The sequence below is a fragment of the Aethalodelphis obliquidens genome, unplaced genomic scaffold, assembly GCF_003676395.1.
Source record: "Aethalodelphis obliquidens isolate GAN/ISIS:26980383/991018 unplaced genomic scaffold, ASM367639v1 scaffold33, whole genome shotgun sequence".
In the NCBI taxonomy this organism is placed as follows: Eukaryota; Metazoa; Chordata; class Mammalia; order Artiodactyla; family Delphinidae; genus Aethalodelphis; species Aethalodelphis obliquidens.
This window is the reverse complement of record NW_020837977.1, coordinates 473,061-493,493: the sequence shown is the minus strand read 5'-3', so window position 1 is coordinate 493,493 and position 20,433 is coordinate 473,061. Positions and strand designations below refer to the sequence as shown.

The window sequence follows — 20,433 nt, the reverse complement described above, 5'->3', positions numbered from 1 at the left end:
AGATATGTGAATAGCAAGTTGCCACACATTGTGTCAAGTAATTAAAAGTTCAGCAATACTAAAACATAGTAATAATAATACTTAGGCTAGAGTTAGTTTAATCACATGCCAGCTATTAACACCACAGAAATGAAATCACTATATGCATTTTTCATCTGTTCTCCTGATTTTTCGTATTTGTTTTAAGCTTAGATTTTTTTAAAATTTATGTATAGTAGGCACATTATTAAATGTGGGCATTGGAAAAAGGCTTTGTGTTAGCCGAACAGAAAACATAATTTGACACTAAGTGGTAGGTAGCCATATTGGATTGTTACTATTGTGAGACTGGCAAGATTTTTATGACATTTGTTTTTCCCTGAGGAGTTAAATGTGTCAGGATGAGATGGCATATAATGTTTTGTGACAATAGCTTTCTTTAGGTTGTATTGGGCATAATGTCTTATATTTTAGATATGGAAATCTTTCCATCCATAGAAATTGAGAGCATTGTAGAGAAGGGTATGAAAGCAAAATTTCATTAATACATTTCTGTATTAATGAAGATAATAATTTCTGTATTAATGAAGATATTTCTGCACAGAATGTATAATTAAAAGAATTCCAAGGCGTATGTTTTCATCCTACATATTCTTACATACACGTATTCTGAGAGGTCTTTAAATCAGAGGTTTTGAAGGTAATTAAAATAATGTTAATGAAAACTCTCTCTCTCTGGATTTATACCATATTGATGTCATCTTTCAACATTTATTTTCACTGTCTGTAATTGTGTATTTTTGTATCCATGGAAGTAAATCATAGTCCACTGCACATTTTCTTGCTTTTTAAATATATATATATATATATATATGATGGAGAACACAATGTAACTTTATGATTGCTGATACTGATACTATAATTAAAGAAAATTTTGGGGTTAGATAGTTCCTGCCTACATTACTTAGAAAAGGTGTTGCACTTGACTGGACAAAAGCCTAGTGTATTTGGAAATATTTGTCATACTCAATATATCAGTTCCCTACTAAATAGCCAGTATCACACCTGCTTTCATCACCTTGAATGCTTTAGGAATTTTCTCCAATAGATATTTTAAAATTATTATTGTAAATTTCTGGTGTTATTTGCAAGATTCTTTAGCACATTTCCTACTTGAAGGAAATATTCAAATATTTGTAGGAATAGATACATGTCATCTTTATATGGGGTCTAAAAGGGGCAAGGCAAGATTCAGTTTCCATCTTAAAAGTATTGATCAATTTACTTATTTATTTATTTATTTGATGAGGATATGAAAAGAGAAGACAAGCAGAGTGGTATCTGCCTCTCATTCTGGCATGAAGGCCCATTTGCATCAAACAAAAAGAGGAGTTTTGGTGTGCAAAATACTTTGTGAGAACATTGCACTACTCAACTAACAGTGTTTTAGAGAGTGGAGATCAAGATGGTGGTGTAGGAGAATGCTGAGCTCAACTTCCCTAATAAAACAAACCAAAAAATGCAATTACATGTGGAACAACTCTTGCTGAAAATGACCTGGAATCTGGCAGAACAGCTTTTCTACAACAAAGGCTATAAAGAAAGATACACACAGAGTTTGGTAGGATGGAAGGAAAAATGATCAGGTTGGGACCCACACCCCTTGTGGGTGTACCCAGAAGAGGAGGAGGATATCATGTGCTCTGGGATCTTCCCTGGGGAGGGAGGGGTTTGTGTCACATATTAGACACCCCAGCCCTTGGGATCTGACACCAGGGAGAAAAGCCCTCTTAGCTTGTTTGAAACCCAGTGGAGTTTACAAAAGGGCCATAAGAAACAAAGATTCTTCTCCTGAAGAGTGTTCACACAGTCTTGCTTACTCTTGGTCTCAGTGTGGAGGCAGCAGATTGAAAACTACTGGGGGCTCTGGTTGGCTTGCAAGACCACCCCAGCTTGCCTGACAGCCTGTACCAGGCTCCTGCTCCAGCTCTTATTTCTGCTCCTCACTAAGGTGGAGGCTGCTGTTGCCAAGGAGAATATGCACAGTTAGACATTATTGGGTCCTGATCCTGCCTCTAACCAGGGCAGAGGCAGCCATTTCCAGCAGGCATGTCTCTACCCACATTTAAGCAAAGTGAAACTACTTCCAAGGAACATACAGCCATTGCCTATGGTAACAAAACTAGCTAAGTATTGTGTCACCAACTGCTCCAGCCCCAACTCAGACTTTAACCAAGGAGCTCACATCAGGAAAAAAGTGCAACCAGCACAGAAGTGTAGGCCCAAGCCTTCAGGCCTCGGCCATGACCTGAACCAAAGTGGAGGCTACCATGACACTCAGAGAAACCCAACTCCCTCAGGGATCATTACCATAGGGCAGTATGACCATTGAGCATAGAAGCAACCCTAGCCTGCACATGAACTTAGCTCTAGTCCCTCCAACTCCGACTTCCCGACCAAGGTTGTGGCTGCCAGCACTCCCTGCAAGAAGATATGGGCGATGCTCTCTTCAGATCCAACTCTTACCAAACCTACTGGCAGCCACAGAATGCATATGGACACTCCCACACAAGGGCATACCTTTAGGATCAGAATAGGTAACTGTTCCACCTAATTTCCCAGAGATGGAGAAAGTTAAGCAAAATGAGAGGACAGAGGGAATGTGTTTCAAAAAAACGAGAGAAAAAAAACAAAACAAAAAAAACCCTGAAACAAGGCCTGATGAAACAGAGGTAAATAATTTACTTGATAGAAAGTTCAAAGCAATAGTAATAAAAATGCTAACTGAACAGGGGGAAATAATGGACAAAAAGAATGAGAATTTCAACAAAGGACTAGAATATATTAAAAAAAGAACCAGTCAGAGCTGAAGAATACAATAACTGAAAGGAAAAACACAATAGAAAGAATTAACAACAGATTAGGTGATACAGAAGAACAATAAGTTATCTGGAAGATAGAATAATGAAAATTACTAAATCAGAAAAGCAAAAAGTATAACAAATTTTTAAAAATGAGGATACTTTAAGGGACCTCTGGGAAAACATCAAGCATGCTAACATTTTGCATTTTAGGGGTCTCAGAGGAGAATAGAGAAAGGGATATAAAATATAATTGACAAAATTATGGTTGAACACATCCCTAACCTGAAAAAAGGAAACAAAATCCAACAACATATAAAAGGCATCATAAAACATGATCAAGTTGGATTTATTCCTGGGGCTCAAGGATGATTCAATATTCACAAATCAATCAAAATGATTAATTTTACATTAGTAAAATGAAGGATAAAAATCATATGATCATCTCCACAGATGCAGAAAAAGCATCTGACCAAATTCAACATCTGATCATGACAAAAACTCTTATCAAAGTTGGTATAGAGGGAACATTTCTCAACATAATAAAGGTTATTTATGATAATCCCACAGCTAACATCATATTCAACGGTGAAAAGCTGAAAGCTTTTCCTCTAAAATCAAGAACAGGATAAGAATGCCCAGTTTTGCCACTTCCATTTAACATAATATTGGAAGTCCTAACCACAGCAGTTAGACAAGAAAAAATAAAAAGCATCCAGATTGGAAGGGAAGAAGTAAAACTAACAGTATTTGCAAATAACATGATACTCTATGTAGAAAACCCTAAAGTCTCTACCAAAAAACTAGCAAATGAATTCAGCAAAGTTGCAGGATACAAGATTACTACACATAAATCTGTTGCTTTTCTGTACACTAATAATGAACTATCAGAAAGAGAAAGTTTAAAAAAGTCTTGTTTAAAATTGCATGAGAAAGAATAAAATACCTGGGATAAATTTAACCAAGGAGGGGAAATACTTATATTCTGAAAACTATGAAATATTGATGAAGGAAATTTAAGATGATGCAAAGAAATCAAAACATATCCTGTGCTCTTGGATTGGAAGTATTAATAATGTTAAAATGGCCATGCTATCAAAAACAATCTGCAGATTTAATGTAATCCCTATCAAAACACTCATGACATTTTTCATAGAACTAGAAAAATCATGCACAAGTCCATATGGAACCACAAACGTCTTTGAATTGCCAAAACAATCTTGAGAAAAAGAACAAAGCTGGAAGTATCATGCTCCCTAACTTCATATTAAACTACAAAGCTAGATTCCACATAGAAGCAATACCATATGACATTCATCTTTCCCTGTCTGGCTTATTTCACTTAGTATGATTAATTTTTATGTCCATCCATACTGCTGAAAATGGCAAATGAATTTATGTACAAACAAAAATAGACCCTCAGACATAGAAAACAAATTTATGGTTACCAAAGGGGAAAGTGGGGGAGGGACAACTTAGGAGTTTGGGATTAACATATACACAGTACTATATATAAAATAGATGACCAATAAGGAACTACTGTATAGCATAGGGAGCTATACTCAATATTTTGTAATAACCTATAAGGGAAAAAATCTGAAAAAAAAATGTATATAAGTATAACTTAATAACTGTATGTATAACTGAATCACTTTGCTGTACACCTGAAACTAACACAACATTGTAAATCAACTATAAGCCAATGAAATAAAATAAAATGTAAAAAAAATAAACACAAATCTCCAGTAATCAAAACAGTATGGTACTGGCACAGAAACAGGCACATAGATTAACACGACAGAAGAGAGAGGCCAGAAATAAACTCACACACCTATGGTCAATTAATTTACAACAAAGGAAGCAAGAAAATATAGAGAAGAAAAGACAGTCTCTTCCATAAGTGGTACTGGGAAAACTGGACAGTTACATGTAAAAGAATGAAATTAGAACACTTTCTCACCAATATAAACAAATAAACTCAAAATGTATTAAAGACTTTAATACAAGACCTGAGACCGTAAAACTCCTAGAAGAGAACATAAGCAGAACACTCTTTGACATGTAACAATAATTCTTTGATCTGTCTCCTAAGACAAAGGAAACAAAAGCAAAAATAAACAAATGGGACCTAATTAAACTTAAAATCTTTTGCAAAGTATAGGAAATCATTGACAAAATGAAAAGACAACCTACAGAATAGGAGAAAACATTTCCAAATGATCTGACCTACAGGGGTTTAATATCTAAAATATATAAACAGCTCATACAACTCAATATCAAATAAACAAAAACAAGAACAAAATTTTAAATGGGCAGACCTATATAGAGAAAGTTTTCAAAGTTGACTTACTGATGGCTAACAGGCATATGAAAACATCCTCAACATCACTAATCTTTAGAGAAATGCAAATCAAAAAAACAATGAAATATCATCTCATACCTGACAGAATACTATCACAAATAACAAATGTTGTTGAGGATGTAGAGAAGAGGGAATACTTGTACACTGTTGGTAAGAGTGTAAATTGGTGCAGACATTATGGAAAACAGTATGGAAGTTCCGCACAAAACTAAAAATAGAACTATTAATACCATATGATCCAGCAATTGCACTCCTGGGTATATATCTAGAAAAAAAATGAAAACACTAATTTGAAGAGATATATGCACTTCAATGTTCATAGCAGCACTATTTACAGTAGCCAATATACTGAAGTAACCCAAGTGCCCATCAACAGATGAATGGATAAAGAAGATGTGGTATATATATATATATATATATATATATATATATATATATATATATACACTTAGTGGAAAAGAATAGAGAATGACAAATACCATATGATTTCACTTATATGTGGAACCTAAAAAATAAAACAAACAAATGTATATAGCAAAACAGAAACAGACACACAATTAGAGAAAGGAAACTAGTGTTTACCAGTGGGGAGAAAGGGGCAGGAGCAGGATAGAGGTATAGGGTTAAGAGATATAAATTACTAAGTATAAAATTGATATGTAACAGGATATATTGTACAACACAGGGAATCCTAGACATTATCTTATAATAACTTTTAATGGAATACAATCTGTAAAAATACTTAATCACTATGTCGTATACCTGAAACTAATATAATATTGTAAATCAACTATACTTCCATTTAAAAGACACAGGGCACAAAATACTGAAGGTGTCACTAGACAGACAAGTCCCCCCCCACCCCGATTCTGACCCTGTGCTTTGGGGATTGCCAAGCTGTACAATATTCTGAGTGAGAAGTTTCTTCCATACCTACAAGTAGGACCTTTCTGGGGGATGTGTAATTTGGCCACTGGAAGGAAGGCCACTGCCAGGCAACTCAGAAAGAGCTCTTAAGGTTGATTTTCAGAGAACATATTGATCTCTCTGTACTCCATTAATTTTTCTAGTCTTAAGTATTTATTCCAGAAATAGACTGTCTCTGTGACCTATCTGAATTCTAAATTAAAAGTCATCAGATTTAACATTATAGCACATTTATTTCATTGTATTCATCATGGGACTTGTCATGCCATGTGGTCAGGGACCATATCTAATTGGTTTATACATGTCTATTTATTGACAAGCCCATCTTGCTAATTAGAAGTTCATCTTAGATGCTCAAAACTTTTCCCTACACCCTAATTGACTAAATAAATGAATTAATAAAATGGCCCCCATGTTTCCTCCACTTAACAAAACTGTAAGAATCTTCAAAATCCTGGTTTAAGTTCCCTGTGTACACTCCAATCCCAAATTAATTAATCAATTCAAAACACTTTATCATATAACAGTAGGAAAGGTACTAGGTAAAATACACTGTACTTATTTATCTCGCTTATCTTTTTAATCACTTATTTATATTATTAACTCCTTATATATGGTTTATATCTGTACTAAATCATTAAGTGCTGGAGTATATCGTCTGAATCTCACAAGAAACTAAATGCTTACAGATTGACTATCGTTATTTAATGAAAATCTTTTTCCCCATAGAATACGTCACTAGTTTAACTTTTATTCAATACTTTATATTAATTACCACAACGTCCCCTTTGCACTGTGTGTGAGGATCCTTCATTTTCAGTCATATATCTTCTTGCATGTAAATATTTCTGTGTTGAGGAGGGTGTGGCTAGGGAATTTAGGGAGACAAAAGAAATGATACAAATATAACCAATTTTGCTCTATTTTATTGACAGCAAATAAGAGTCAAATGTGTCAGCTTGGGCTTCCTTGGTGGCGCAGTGGTTAAGAATCCACCTGTAAATGCAGGGGACACGGGTTCAAGCCCTGGTCTGGGAAGATCGCACATGTCCCAGAGCAACTAAGCCCATGCGCCACAACTACTGAGCCTGCGCTCTAGAGCCCGCGAGCCACAACTACTGAGCCCACGTGCCACAACTACTGAAGCCCGCGAGCCTAAAGCCTGTGCTCCACAATAAGAGAAGCCACTGCAGTTAGAAGCCCGTGCACCGCAACCGAGAGTAGCCCCCGCTCGCCGCAACAAGAGAAGCCACTGCAATGAGAAGCCTGCGCACTGCAACTAAGAGTAGCCCCCTCTCGCCACAACTAGAGAGAGCCTGTGCACAGCAACAAAGGCACAATGCAGCCAAAAATAAAAATAATTTTTTTTAAAAAAGGTGTCAGCATGTAAATAAAATGTTTTTATTTCAAAAGCATGTTTATTCTATCAAATTTTGCCTTTCTAAGAGAGACCCTAATCTCACAAACTTCTATATTTTTTATATCATTAAGCAAGGCAACAATCTTCATTTAGACAAATTACTATCTGCAAAGAGCCACCTCATGGCACAACCAAGAGAATCCTTTTCACTTGTCGTTTTGTGTAATTAGCAGCAATTCCACCCTTCCCCAGCCCATCCCTGAACAGATAATAGTATGAATGGGATCCAACGTGGAATGCAAAAGCCTTGCTTTTGAGAAAGAAATTCATGTAAATCACAGTCTATGAGTTTTCACAATTTTTTCTTCCTTCTATAACTTTGTACACAGATATATTAACACATAATTTGTAATTCACAATATTGTAATCATTTGATTACGAATCATCCTCAAAGTAATTAATTTGTAATGATTTCTTCTCAAAGTCTATCCCAGCTCTTTGCACTTAGTAGGTATTAAATAATTGTCTAAATATCTTACCCATCATAGGAATTACCTGGCAGCATTACGTGTCTGTCTATCTTGGGTATAAACATATATACCCCTATATCCTTTTTAATTCTAACTATAACTAAAATCCAGCAAGAGAAGCAGTCCTTGTAACCAATTAAATATTTGAAGGGATTATAAAGACTTATTTAAACTAAACGATTTGCAATTAGCGCAATGTAATGTATCTCTCTGTATATCAGATTGGAAAACTAATAGGGTGAAAATATATCTACCTATAACACATACTTGCACTTCTGTCAATGTCTAAATATTTTGTTTTACTAAGAGAAATGTTTATTGCATTTTGCTGTTATCCAATATAGAGTTACATATTGTGAATTACAGGGATCTTATCTATGAACAATATATCTGGTATATATTTAGAAGTGGTAGGGATAATATTCAATGAAAAGGTTTTCTAGAATAATTTCATAGCTTGTAGTACTGAGTCAGTAATTTTCTAATAAAAAGTTACCAACGTTACCCAGCTTCATTAAAATTTCTAGAATATTTGCATCTGTACATATTTTATATTTTATCAAAATAGTTCAAACATGTAGAAAATAATGTAGTATAATATTCACTCATGCATTTATCTTTCTATATTTAGAGTTCACTTCTCCCTCCTCTTCTCTGTGTAAAAGAGCTAAAGACACCTTCCCTATCATGTTCTCCAAACTTTTTTCTTAAGGTAACCAAAGTTTTGAAATATAGTGCACTTGCTATATACTTTTACTATTGAGAGATAATAGAACATACATATACTGGTCTCTGCCCTCAGTCCCTGGCACAGAACTCCTAAAACCTTTGTAATTTCCAAGTGATAATAGCACCAGAAGCATCTTGTTTTCTATTGAGGTAATTCTGGATGGACCCCTGGATGGCTTTTAGATGAGGGCTGGTCACCAGAAAGACTGAACCATGATTAGAAGCTGCTAATTTTCAGTCTGGCCCCCACATACCTCTAGAGAGGGGAAAGGACCTGGAAACAAAGTTCATGATTGATCATGCCTACATGAGGAAACCTTCATAAAATCCCAATGGGATTTTCCATAAAAAGAATGGGGGTTCAGAGAGCTTTCAGGCTGGCAAACACATCTCTCATCAGGGACAGAAGCTCTGGTGCTCGGGACAAACCTAGACCTCGCCCTTTGTATCTCTTCATCCTGCTGTTTATCTGTATCCTTTATCATCTGAAGTGGGGTGAGAGCAGTCTTGTGAGACTGAGTCCTTACCCGTGGGACCTGACACTATCTCCAGGTAGATAATGTTAGAATTGAGTTAAATTATAGGACACCCAGTTGATGTCTCAGAGAATTGTTTGTTGTGGGGAAAACAACCGCCCACATTTGCTGACCGGATGTGTCACAAGTGAAGTATTTTCTGTGAACAGTAAAGGAGATACACATTATCCCCCATTCACTATAGACTGAACTGAGGTTTTCCCTACAACAGGAGAAAAAAGACTGAGTTTTTCATCTTAACTACATATATGTGTGTGAAAATATATGTATTCTTACAATATATACTATTTTTTATCACTTAAGAATGACATAAAATATCAAATTCCATAAGTCCTTTGATATCTTGGACAAATATATAATCCAGGTAGATTGTAAAATAAATAAACATACTGTACATACATGTAACTGGGCAAGTCCCTCCCTCCTCAGGAAAGACAAGTAGTATAATAAGAGCTCATTTATGAACATTTATTCCATTCTAAGCAATATTCTAAATGTATTACATGAGTTTTTTCTTTATTCCTCACAATAAACGTAAGAGGTAAGTGCTATAAGTTTCTCATTTTCCAAATAAGTTAAAGGAGACAAGGAGAGATATTTGTCTGTGGTCACTTGGTCAGTATGTGGCAGACCTGAGATTCGAACCTTGGCAGACAGATTCCAGAATCTTCTTTTTTTAGCTACTTTCTTGTACATGAAGTTTGATTTTGTGAACCATCAAATAGTTACTACTCTTTACACATTGACATAATAAAACTGTGGTACTTATGAGAGACAAACAAACCTATGAAAATTGAATGCTAAATCCTTAATCCTTAATGTTAGATACTAGATCCCTTTGAAAATCTGATGAATACTATGGACTTTCCCCTCAGAGATTTGGGTGTACATACATGTGTACACATATAAGTGTACATTACATTGTTTTGTGTTGTATTTTAGAGTTTCGTTGGCCAGATTAAATACTAATTAATGAAAGTAAAGATAAATGAACACTCTATATATTGTTCTTTTCCCTAATACTTTTAAAAATTATTTTAACCAATTTTTTCTTTTAGTTATAATATATTTTAGATAGATTTGTTTATTTTTTAGTAACTTTTAAAAACACAGGGCATAATGGTCTACTAGCATGTTTTATAATCAGTGTTTAGGTAACTCTCAAAGGCTATTCAACATTCCATGTAGTTTAACTCTGATATAAATATCTCTAAGAGCATAGAAAGGCAGACAATTATTTTGGGGTTGAGGATATTTTGTGGGCTGGCTTGAAAATGTTGCTATTTTCAACAACATTTTTTTTTGGAAGGGGGCTGATCACATTAAATCAATATGCTATACTTGTTACCCTTACCTTGATTATGATAGCTACCAGCTCCTTAATAATAAAAATAAATGGAACAGATTCTTGTAGGAAACTTTTTTATTTTCTCCACCCAAGGCTCATCAATGAACATTTATAGAAATAATATGTTGAGTGTGAGAAGTTAGAGTAATAATGTTCATATCAAAGTGGAGAAAAAAATCTGTAAATATCTTTTTTAAAGATTTGGTAACTATTAGCCAGACCATTTTAAGTGGCAAGTAGTAAAAAAATCCAATGCAAATGAAATAGGTTAGTTAAACACAACTAAAAGTCTAAAACTAAACTGTCCCCAAGCACGGCTTGACCAGTGATACTAAACAATTTTTCAGCAGTTTGTTCTACACTCCTCTGTATTGCAGCTTCACCTGCAAGCTAGGTCTCCTCATGGTGGACATAAATGTTTGCTACAACCTGGATTACATAACTTGCTTTTTCAATACAGGAAGAGGCTGCTTCCCAAAACCAATGAATAAATTGCTTCACTATGATTGGAGCATCCTGAATCAATCATTGCCACCAGGGGATTACCATATACTAAGTAATGTATTAGAGTTACATAAAGCAATGTCATACATTTCTAGTGCCAAAAGAAATTAATGGTATATGCATTTTTGTTGTTGCATTTATTGAAAGACATACATATTTGAGTGGTATTACTGTGACAGTTATGGATCCTGGGCTTCACTAATCTACCTCAGATTCTATATTACCAAGTTTATCTGTAATTCTCTGGATTCAGTTCTGAAATGTAAATCTTCTACTTGTCCCCCATTCAGTATTATGTTCATTATGAGAATGGAGTGCATGTCAAGGGTAATATGATAATGACCAGTTGGCTTTATATTTGTCATATGTGATCCCTGTGAGAATAACCTACAAACATCATTTGTTGATTATCTTTTAGAAATGGCATTTTAACATAGACAACCTTTTGGGAATCCCTTTGAAGACTTCAATTTCTACTGTATGAAGGAAATTGAAATCAACATAATGGAATTAAAAAACCAAAACCCCCAAAACCACACTCTTAATTTTTTTAAATTATGTTTTAACAATAGTCACTTCTTAAAGTTTTGTCATGTTTTCACAAAGTAAGACACTGCATTTATCAGGATCAGTCTCTCTTACTTACCAACACTTTGAAACTTTTAGCAGCTGGACAATTCCTGATAGTAGATTTGAAAGTGAGGGTTGTCATAACTAGTCATCACATCAATCAATAAATCATTCAATCTCTTTTTAACCAAAGTTATATTTTTGTGCCAGTAATAGAAGGAATGTATTATTTCCCCAAAACATATTCTATTTACCGGCCACATTTTGGAAATAAAGTTATTTCATTGATATTCATGCACTTCTAGTATAAATGTTTATATAGTTCAATTAAGAAAGTTTCTATGTCTGTAAATTGACAAGAGGTATACAATGTATACTTTTTAAAAACTACTAGAAAGTAGTGACTTTCCAGAGTTTTTGTGAGAAAGTACCTGGTTCAGAATCCGGCACTAACTCAGTATGCAATAAAATAGACCCTTATTTTGTTGCTATTATAATGATTGCCTTTCAATTTTATGCTTTTATGGCATAATCAATTTTTAAAATTTTATTGAGATACAATTGTCATAGAGCACTGTGTAAGTTTAAGGTGTATAGCATAATGATTTGACTTACATATATCATGAAGCGATTACTACAAGTTTAACATCATTATCTCATACAGATCTGTCATCTCATATAGATACGAAAAAAAGAAAAAGAAAATAATATTTTTTCCTTGTGATGAGAAGGATCAATTCTCAAAAACTTTCACACATACCAAATATATGGAATGCTTCACAAATTTGCATGTTATCCTCTACAGGGTCATGCTAATCTTCTCTGTATCATATTAATTTCAGTATATATGCTGCCAAAGCTAGCACAATCTATTTTTTTAAATGCCTATTTCAGTAGACCTTCCATGTTTACCAGACAAAACAATTCTTTTTAAAAAATTCTATATTTCTTTACAGTGAATTAAGTAATGAGGAAGTGATATTCTGTGGTGTATTTTACTAACCAACAAAAGATGAGAGTATTTCTGAAATATTTATTTTAAGCCTCAGAATTTAAACATTGGACATTTGCTTCTCTGGATCATTCTCAAGATCAAACAATAAACAGTTTGATTTGACGTATTTCCTTTTTGGTGATTGCTACATCTGTTATAACATAACAAACAATGGTAGAACTTGATGAGAATTTGGAGGAGGATGTATATAAATAAACTGAATTTCAACTTGAAAGTTATTAATTTTACCTTGCTATTAAAATAGAGGTAACATTTATTATAGTATCTATCGGCCAAACAGCATATTTCAAATAATGGCTTCATGATCAAAATAATATCTTAAGTGGGTTAGGTACATAACCAATGTAATCTCAAGGTCACTGTTTTACTAAAAACTCATCTAGCAATTTAAATGTCCTAACTCTTCAAATTTTTGAAGACTAAATTTAATCACCCATAGAGGCAAAATTTCCCCCCAATAATATTACTTTTGAAGTACTTAACCTTTAACATAGGGTCAGCTGCCTCTTAGCTTAAAGGCTTTATCATATTTCTTTTCAGTGTACTTTATATCTAGCTATTTTCCATTCAAATAAGTGCACTCAGGCAGATATACTGGTTTTCCAGCCTGTAATAGAGATAGTAGTCATCCACTCCTCTTAATTTGCTAACTGAAAAAAGAACTTTCAGGATTATATTTGACAGATTTTAATACACAAAGGGCTCATATTGACCCCTAAAATAGCAGATGGAGACAGAATGATCTACTAAAGTAGCCACCTTAGTTATAAACTGTATTTTAATTGCCTTCATCAGAGTTGTTATTGACTCTAGCTTTAAATGGGATTGCTGGTCAGAGTTGGTAATAAAGTTGTTTTTTTTTTTCTTTTCTGATTATTTCCTAAGCTATTCAAGGTTTGGAATCCAAACACTCCTACTCGGAGTAAATAGAAAATAAATAAAGTCTAATGAGGACAAAGCCAGGTCCTCCCCCAAAATTATTTTGAATGGTATATTGCTATGGATGTCCTGATTTCCACTTTTAGAAAGTTTTTATAAAGCAAGATTCAAATGTTGTGGTCATTTCTTTTTCTTCTTTTTTTTTTTTTTCGGTACGCGGGCCTCTCACTGTTGTGGCCTCTCCCGTTGCGGAGCATGGGCTTCGGACGCGCAGGCTCAGCGGCCATGGCTCACAGGCCTAGCCGCTCTGTGTCATGTGGGATCTTCCCGGACCGGGGCACGAACCCGTGTCCCCTGCATCGGCAGGCAGACTCTCATCCACTGCGCCACCAGGGAAGTCCTGTGGTCATTTCTTAAACTAAATCAGTCATGTAGTCAATAAATATTTATTGAGGAACGACTCGGTGTCAGACACTTTTCTAAGGCAAGCAGTGGACAAGAGAGGCAAAGACTTTCCTTTCTGGAGCTCACATTGTAGAGAGACGGATAGGTGGATTTTAGATCGAGTAGTTAGCAAAATGAGGAAGAAAACAAATATTTTTATTTTACATGATAAGTGTTATTAAAAAGAAAAAAACATATTCTGACATACTGAGGGGATACATTTTAGATTTGGTGGTTCAGAAAACCCTTCTCTAGAAGAAATATTAGAGATGTTTTCTGATGAGTACTGTCCATATGACCAGCTGCAGGTAGAACATTCCAGGCAAAGGGAATAAAAAAATAAAATAAAGTAGCTCATGGGAATACTTATATTTGATCAAAACGTGAACCACGGAGGTTTGATGATGTTTAAATTTTTGAAATGTCCTAAAAATATATAAATGTAGTGTTTTAAGGTGGGTTATCTAAGGGATAAAAGAGTTTCCAGTGACTTCAGAAAAAGACGTAGGAGAGCCATCTTGAACCTAATTTTCTTGTTCAATCCCATTGTAACGAAATTTATTAATCCGAGTGTTCAGTTATCACTAACTATCTCTTTCTTCATAGGACAGAAGCTCAATTATTTCAGCTGTCACATTTTAAGTGAACCTCTAAAATACTATTACAAACTATTTAAAAATATTTTTGATTTTCTCAACACACAGTAAGAAACAGTCTTTATCTTGCAACCTAGTACACACACACACACACACACACACACACACACACACACACACAAGAGGCACGTGCACATATAGCTGAAAAATGTTTCACAAAACAATGCTTTTGGTTTCCATGGGTGATGAGCTCTAGTATTTTTTATCATTTCATTTAAAAAATTGCTTCTTGCAACTTACTGAACTGATTTCCTGAGCCACCAATAGGTCTCAATTGAAAGAGTGTTCTAAATGTTATTCAGCAATATGAGCACTCTGATCTATATATTAAAAACAAAAGACAAAGAGCTAGACCAATTACTATAGGCTAATTAAAGTTATTTATACTTTCAGGGAAAAAATTAGCACAGTTCTTCAATATTTTGACAAACACCAAATTCAGAAAAAAAAACAAAACTGAATTAACTTTTTCTTTGTCCAGCAACATTGTAACTTTGTATTTGCTAGGCAAGCAATGCTTATATTTAATGAAGTAATATAAAGAATTCCCTTACTTGTAAGAGAACTGATTTTCTTTGTCCTGACCCCAGGTATTAGTCTCATTTAGGATGAGAAAGAAGTATTTAAGAATTTAGCAGGAGTGAACTCTAAATTATAGTAAAAGAACAAAAGATACCGGTTCTGAAATTTTATAACAGTGAATCTAACATTTAAAATAAACTTTTAACAGTAATATTTGAAATGTTTACTTAAATTTATTCTCAAATTTTTGACCACCTCAAGTTACAGTGTGACATAATAGAATATGCCAAAAGGAAGTCTCACACAAACAAATTTTGGCTTCAGAATACATATTGACACAGAAAACACTGGATGTTATGGAATTTACCCACAACCTACAATAAAAGAGTCAAGTCACTTTGGAATGTATGGCTTTCAACCAACTGAAAGCCAGCCCTTGTGGTTCCTTCCCCATTTTCAACTCTGACATCTTAGAGCCTTTTTAAAAAATTTGTTACATTGAGAAAAAATTCTTAAATTGTTACACATATACTGTAAAATCAAGATTGTATAAATGTGTAACCAGAAAGTCAAGTGAGTTCCACAGATTTAGGTAGGAAGTACTCAGACATTGTACATAGGCAAACCAGGGGCCTTGCAAGATGTCTTCTAATTTTTAGGGAGTAGTCCAACTCCTGCAATTTTGCTGGCTCCTTTTCTACTCTGGGTTACCCCAGGGTCAAGCCACCAACGCTGCTGCAAACATTTACAGACTCTATTGTAGATGTGGAAGGTTATGTGGCAGGGTTTCATCATGAATCCCACAAACTTCCCCATCTACTGACTCTGCCCACTTGGCCTACTACATTCATGCTTACAAATTCCTTCCCAGGGCAATTAACACACTCCTGCCTTTGGCTCATGTAGGATAGTTCTACCACATTCAGGCCTCTTGAATGGAAGACACCCCCAGCACCTGGTTTATCTTGAAGTTTCCTGACAACAGAAGGCCTCTCCCCTAAGAAATTCTTAAACACAACACAATATATATGCATGTTTTGAAAGCGCCTTATGCAAATCTGAAAAGTTGCTTGATTAGCTGTCCCTTCACTTTTCTCCAAGGCAACCTCCGCATTAAGCTCGGTTGAACTGCAGGCTGCAGATACTTTTGTACTTAGGAGAAATTTTCAACAAATTCACAAATTTTATCTTGGTGTTTTAAAGAAGAGGTGTCCACATATTTTCGTGGTGGACCACATGATCAGAGATCCACATATATAAGCTTTTACATAGAATAAACTGCACCAATTTCGAATATACAGTTACATGTGTTTTAACACATTTACACACCTGTGTAACCATCAACATAATCATGCTCTAGACACTCATATAAATGAAATCATACAGTGTATACTCTTCTATGTCTAGCCTCTTTCACTCAGCTATTCTTGTTTAGGTTCACCCATGTTGTTGTGTTAAACTACTAAGTTTATTCCTTTTCTTCAGCAAGTAGTATTCCATTATACTTATATAACACAATTTGTTTACCCATCACCTGCTGATAGACATTTTTGGTTTGTAGATATATAAACTTTGTGGCTCTTCTAAAATTTAGTATACTATGTAGAAACTAGTTCAAATGCATACATTACAGGAAATATATGTTAATTCCATAATAATTCTACCACATAAATTCTGAAAACATCTGAAGGGTTTTTTTTTTAATTGTATAACATTAAGATAAGTTAGAAGGAAAACAGACAAGAGGACTTAACTATAGTTATCAAATTCTCCAAAATTTCTTCTCAAATTCTTTATTTCTCAGCAAACAATTCTGAAATTTTTAAAAGTAAGAGATTCCATTTAACTCATTCAGCTATGGCGAATGAGTGTGGGTCTCATATTCTCATGAAATCAGTGCATTTTAAAACTGGAATTCTTACTCCTCCTTGAACAATCTACAATGCCCCTGTTTTTTTCTTCACAGATTATAATTCAGCTTGTTTAAGCATTTTGTTACATGAGCAAGAAAGTATAAAGCCCTTGATGTGAGGAAGCAGCTAAGTAAATAACAGTTGGTTTCCAGGAACTAGTCATCTGACATATTTAAATAAACCAAATGCCCATCCTCTGGTTCATCTTAATTCAAATATTGGTAACAGTTAAAAGCACAGTTACCAAAAAAATTCAGAAGCTTTAAAACTTTTCACATTACCTCTTGCAGTGAACCTGACTTGCAAACTTCTCAGCACAGAGTCCATTGACAGAAACTTGCCTTTTGAATTGAATAAAGTTTTAAAAACCCACTTCTACATTATTTCATTACAGGAGTCTATTTGTGGCAAATGAGCTCAATGTTTAGACCAAATATGTCACATTCCTTCTGGCCAAGAAGTTAGATCCTACTAGGAGAAAAATTAATCTAAAAAGTGGAGACACTGCAGTCCGTATGTTGGGTGATCCTGTCTTCCAGGATAGAATTAAATCAGAGGACAGAAACAGGAAGTGATTGGAAATATGAACCCAAAAAGAATCAGGATAAAGGGCAGAAGACCTAAATAGACATTTGTCCAAAGAAGATAAACAGATTGCCAATAAACACATAAAAGGATGCTCAACATCACTAACCATTAGAGAAATGCAAATCAAAACCACAATGAGGTATCACCTCACATCAGTCAGAGTTGCCATCATCAAAAACTCTACAAACAATAAATGTTGGAGAGGGTGTGGAGAAAAGGGAACGCTCTTGCACTGTTGGTGGGAATGTAAATTGATACAGCCACTATGGAGAACAATATGGAGTTTCCTTAAAAAACTAAAAATAAAACTACCATATGACCCAGCAATCCCACTACTGGGCATATACCCTGAGAAAACCATAATTCAAAAAGAGTCATGTACCACCATGTTCATTGCAGCACTATTTACAATAGCAAGACATGAAAGCAACCTAAGTGTCCATTGACAGATGAATAGATAAAGAAGATGTGTCACATATATAGAATGGAATATTACTCAGCCATAAAAAGAAGCAAAATTGAATTATTTGTAGTGAGGTGGATGGACCACCTCTATCATACAGAGTAAAGTAAGTCAGAAAGAGAAAAACAAATACTGTATGCTAACGCATATATATGGAATTTAAAAAAAAAAAAAAAAAGGTTCTGATGTACCCAGGACAGGAATAAAGACACAGACATAGAGAATGGACTTGAGGACACAGGAAGGGGGAAGGGTAAGCTGGGATGAAGTGAGAGAGTGGCATTGACATATATCAATTAACAAATGTAAAATAGATAGCTAGTGAGAAGCAGTTACATAGCACAGGGAGATCAGTTTGGTGCTTTGTGTCCATTTAGAGGGGTGGGATAGGGAGGGTGGGAGGGAGATGAAAGAGGGAGGAGATATGGTGATATATGTGTATGTGTAGCTGATTCACTTTGTTGTACAGCAGAAACTAACACAACATTGTAAAGCAATTTTACTCCAAAAGATGTTAAAAAAAAAAAAAAGCATCAGGATAGAAAGAAGGGCAGAGACAAGGAGACCTTCTTCCTTAGGTAGAAGGGAACTAATGTTGATCATATCTTCCCACCTTCAATCACTTTGAGAACTAGATAGATACCATCGCCCTGCACTCCTACTCATTCAGAACTTTTATCCAGTTCCATCCCAAACCTAGTTTTATTTAAATCATGGATTTCATTTCAATCTTTACAGCTTTTCAAAGAAAAGGAAACACAGCATATTAAGGACTTCAAGAATCAAGCACATGCTTCTGCTTGCCATGATTCAAAAAAAAAAAAAATCTGCATGCAAATTATCCATTCTCCTTCCCGTCTTCAAGTTACCCACCAATCTGACAAAAGTGTCTTGCTTTTTTTCACCCTAATTATTTATACATTGTGAGCAAATTGTAGGAGTAGAGAGCCCTGTGACTCACAACCAGATTCTTCCTTCTAGGTTGCTTAATGGTTGGCATCTTTGGGCAAAATCATTTTTAGTACTTCCAGTCTATCAAATTTATAAGCATGGAGTCAAGGTTTTTCATCACAAGAGAACTTGTCAAATGTTATTATTATACCCTAATATTCTCATCTAATAACACTGTCTAGAAAGAAAGAAAAATTTCCCCACATTGTTATTCTTAGTGAACACATGCTGCTTTCTAGTTATCATCATTTCCTTTTCTAGATGCATAGCATGACACTAATTTCTCCAGGTCATTTTACAATAAACCTTGAAATCTGAATTCCTTCTGAAAAATTTCCTTTAACTCGTGTCACTCATCAAAAATATATCATTAAAGGAGAATTCCCTATTTGTTTTACTATCTGTGTCTGTACATCTTTTTCTCATTACAATGGAGGGAGTACAATTCTTACCTTAAAAGCCAACTTTTTCATTCTTGCTTCTAGACCCCATCAACTTCTTTATTACCATGGAATCCAGAGTGGTGAAGCAGAGTAAGATAGGAGAGTGGTGGGAAATAAATTTGGAGAGAGAAGCAGAGGCCAAACCCCAAAAGAGGCATATGTTTTAAGCTTCATAAGAGGACATGTGAAGAATTTAAGCAAATGATGATATAGTCTGATTTTATTTGAATGAGTGAGAAAAGCAAATTCACTTGATTTGGGGATTGCATCTTCCTACACATATGACTTGTTTTCACGAGGTTTCCTGAATGCAGAAGTTTTCAGGAGAAATGTGGAATCCAGGAGACCTACGATGGTCTTTACCAATGCTTGTGCATGAAGCTCAGTCAGTGGGAGTTTTAATATTCATGTCGCAGCCTGCCCCCTCTTTATTTTAAATGTGCTTTTTGTCCTGTAGGATATTGAATATGTGCATTGCTTTCACAGAAAGGGAAACAAATAGCAAACAAACTTAGACTAGAGAAGCTATTCCCAGCATCCTCCTAATGCAACCGTCTGTCTCATCTGACCCCAAGAGAGAATTCTAATAATGTTATCATTTCATTCCCATTTCAGGCACTTTGCATTTTTATATATGCTAAAGAATTCAGCAAGTCATCCAACTGGCATAAGCAATGGGAAAACTTCCTTTAGAGCACAGGTGTACAAGCAAACAAATTCTTTCTGTGCTTGAAAATTGATCCTTCAATATAGCAAACTTCTCAGCAGTGTGCTGGGCTGGCAGGAAGAGGTGCAGGAGTGCACAGCTGTCAGGTAGAGGAAACAGATGTGATCGCCTCCTTTCACCTTCCAG

At 35.0% G+C, this 20,433-nt stretch overlaps 1 non-coding gene across 1 annotated transcript; it reads right to left on the bottom strand.

Moving 5' to 3' along the window:
- Positions 1–12,467: 12,467 nt before the first annotated feature.
- Positions 12,468–12,572, bottom strand: LOC113631581 (U6 spliceosomal RNA). The gene has a single exon (XR_003437446.1). It is a non-coding gene; the product is annotated as a U6 spliceosomal RNA (small nuclear RNA).
- Between the last annotated feature and the right edge of the window lie 7,861 nt (positions 12,573–20,433).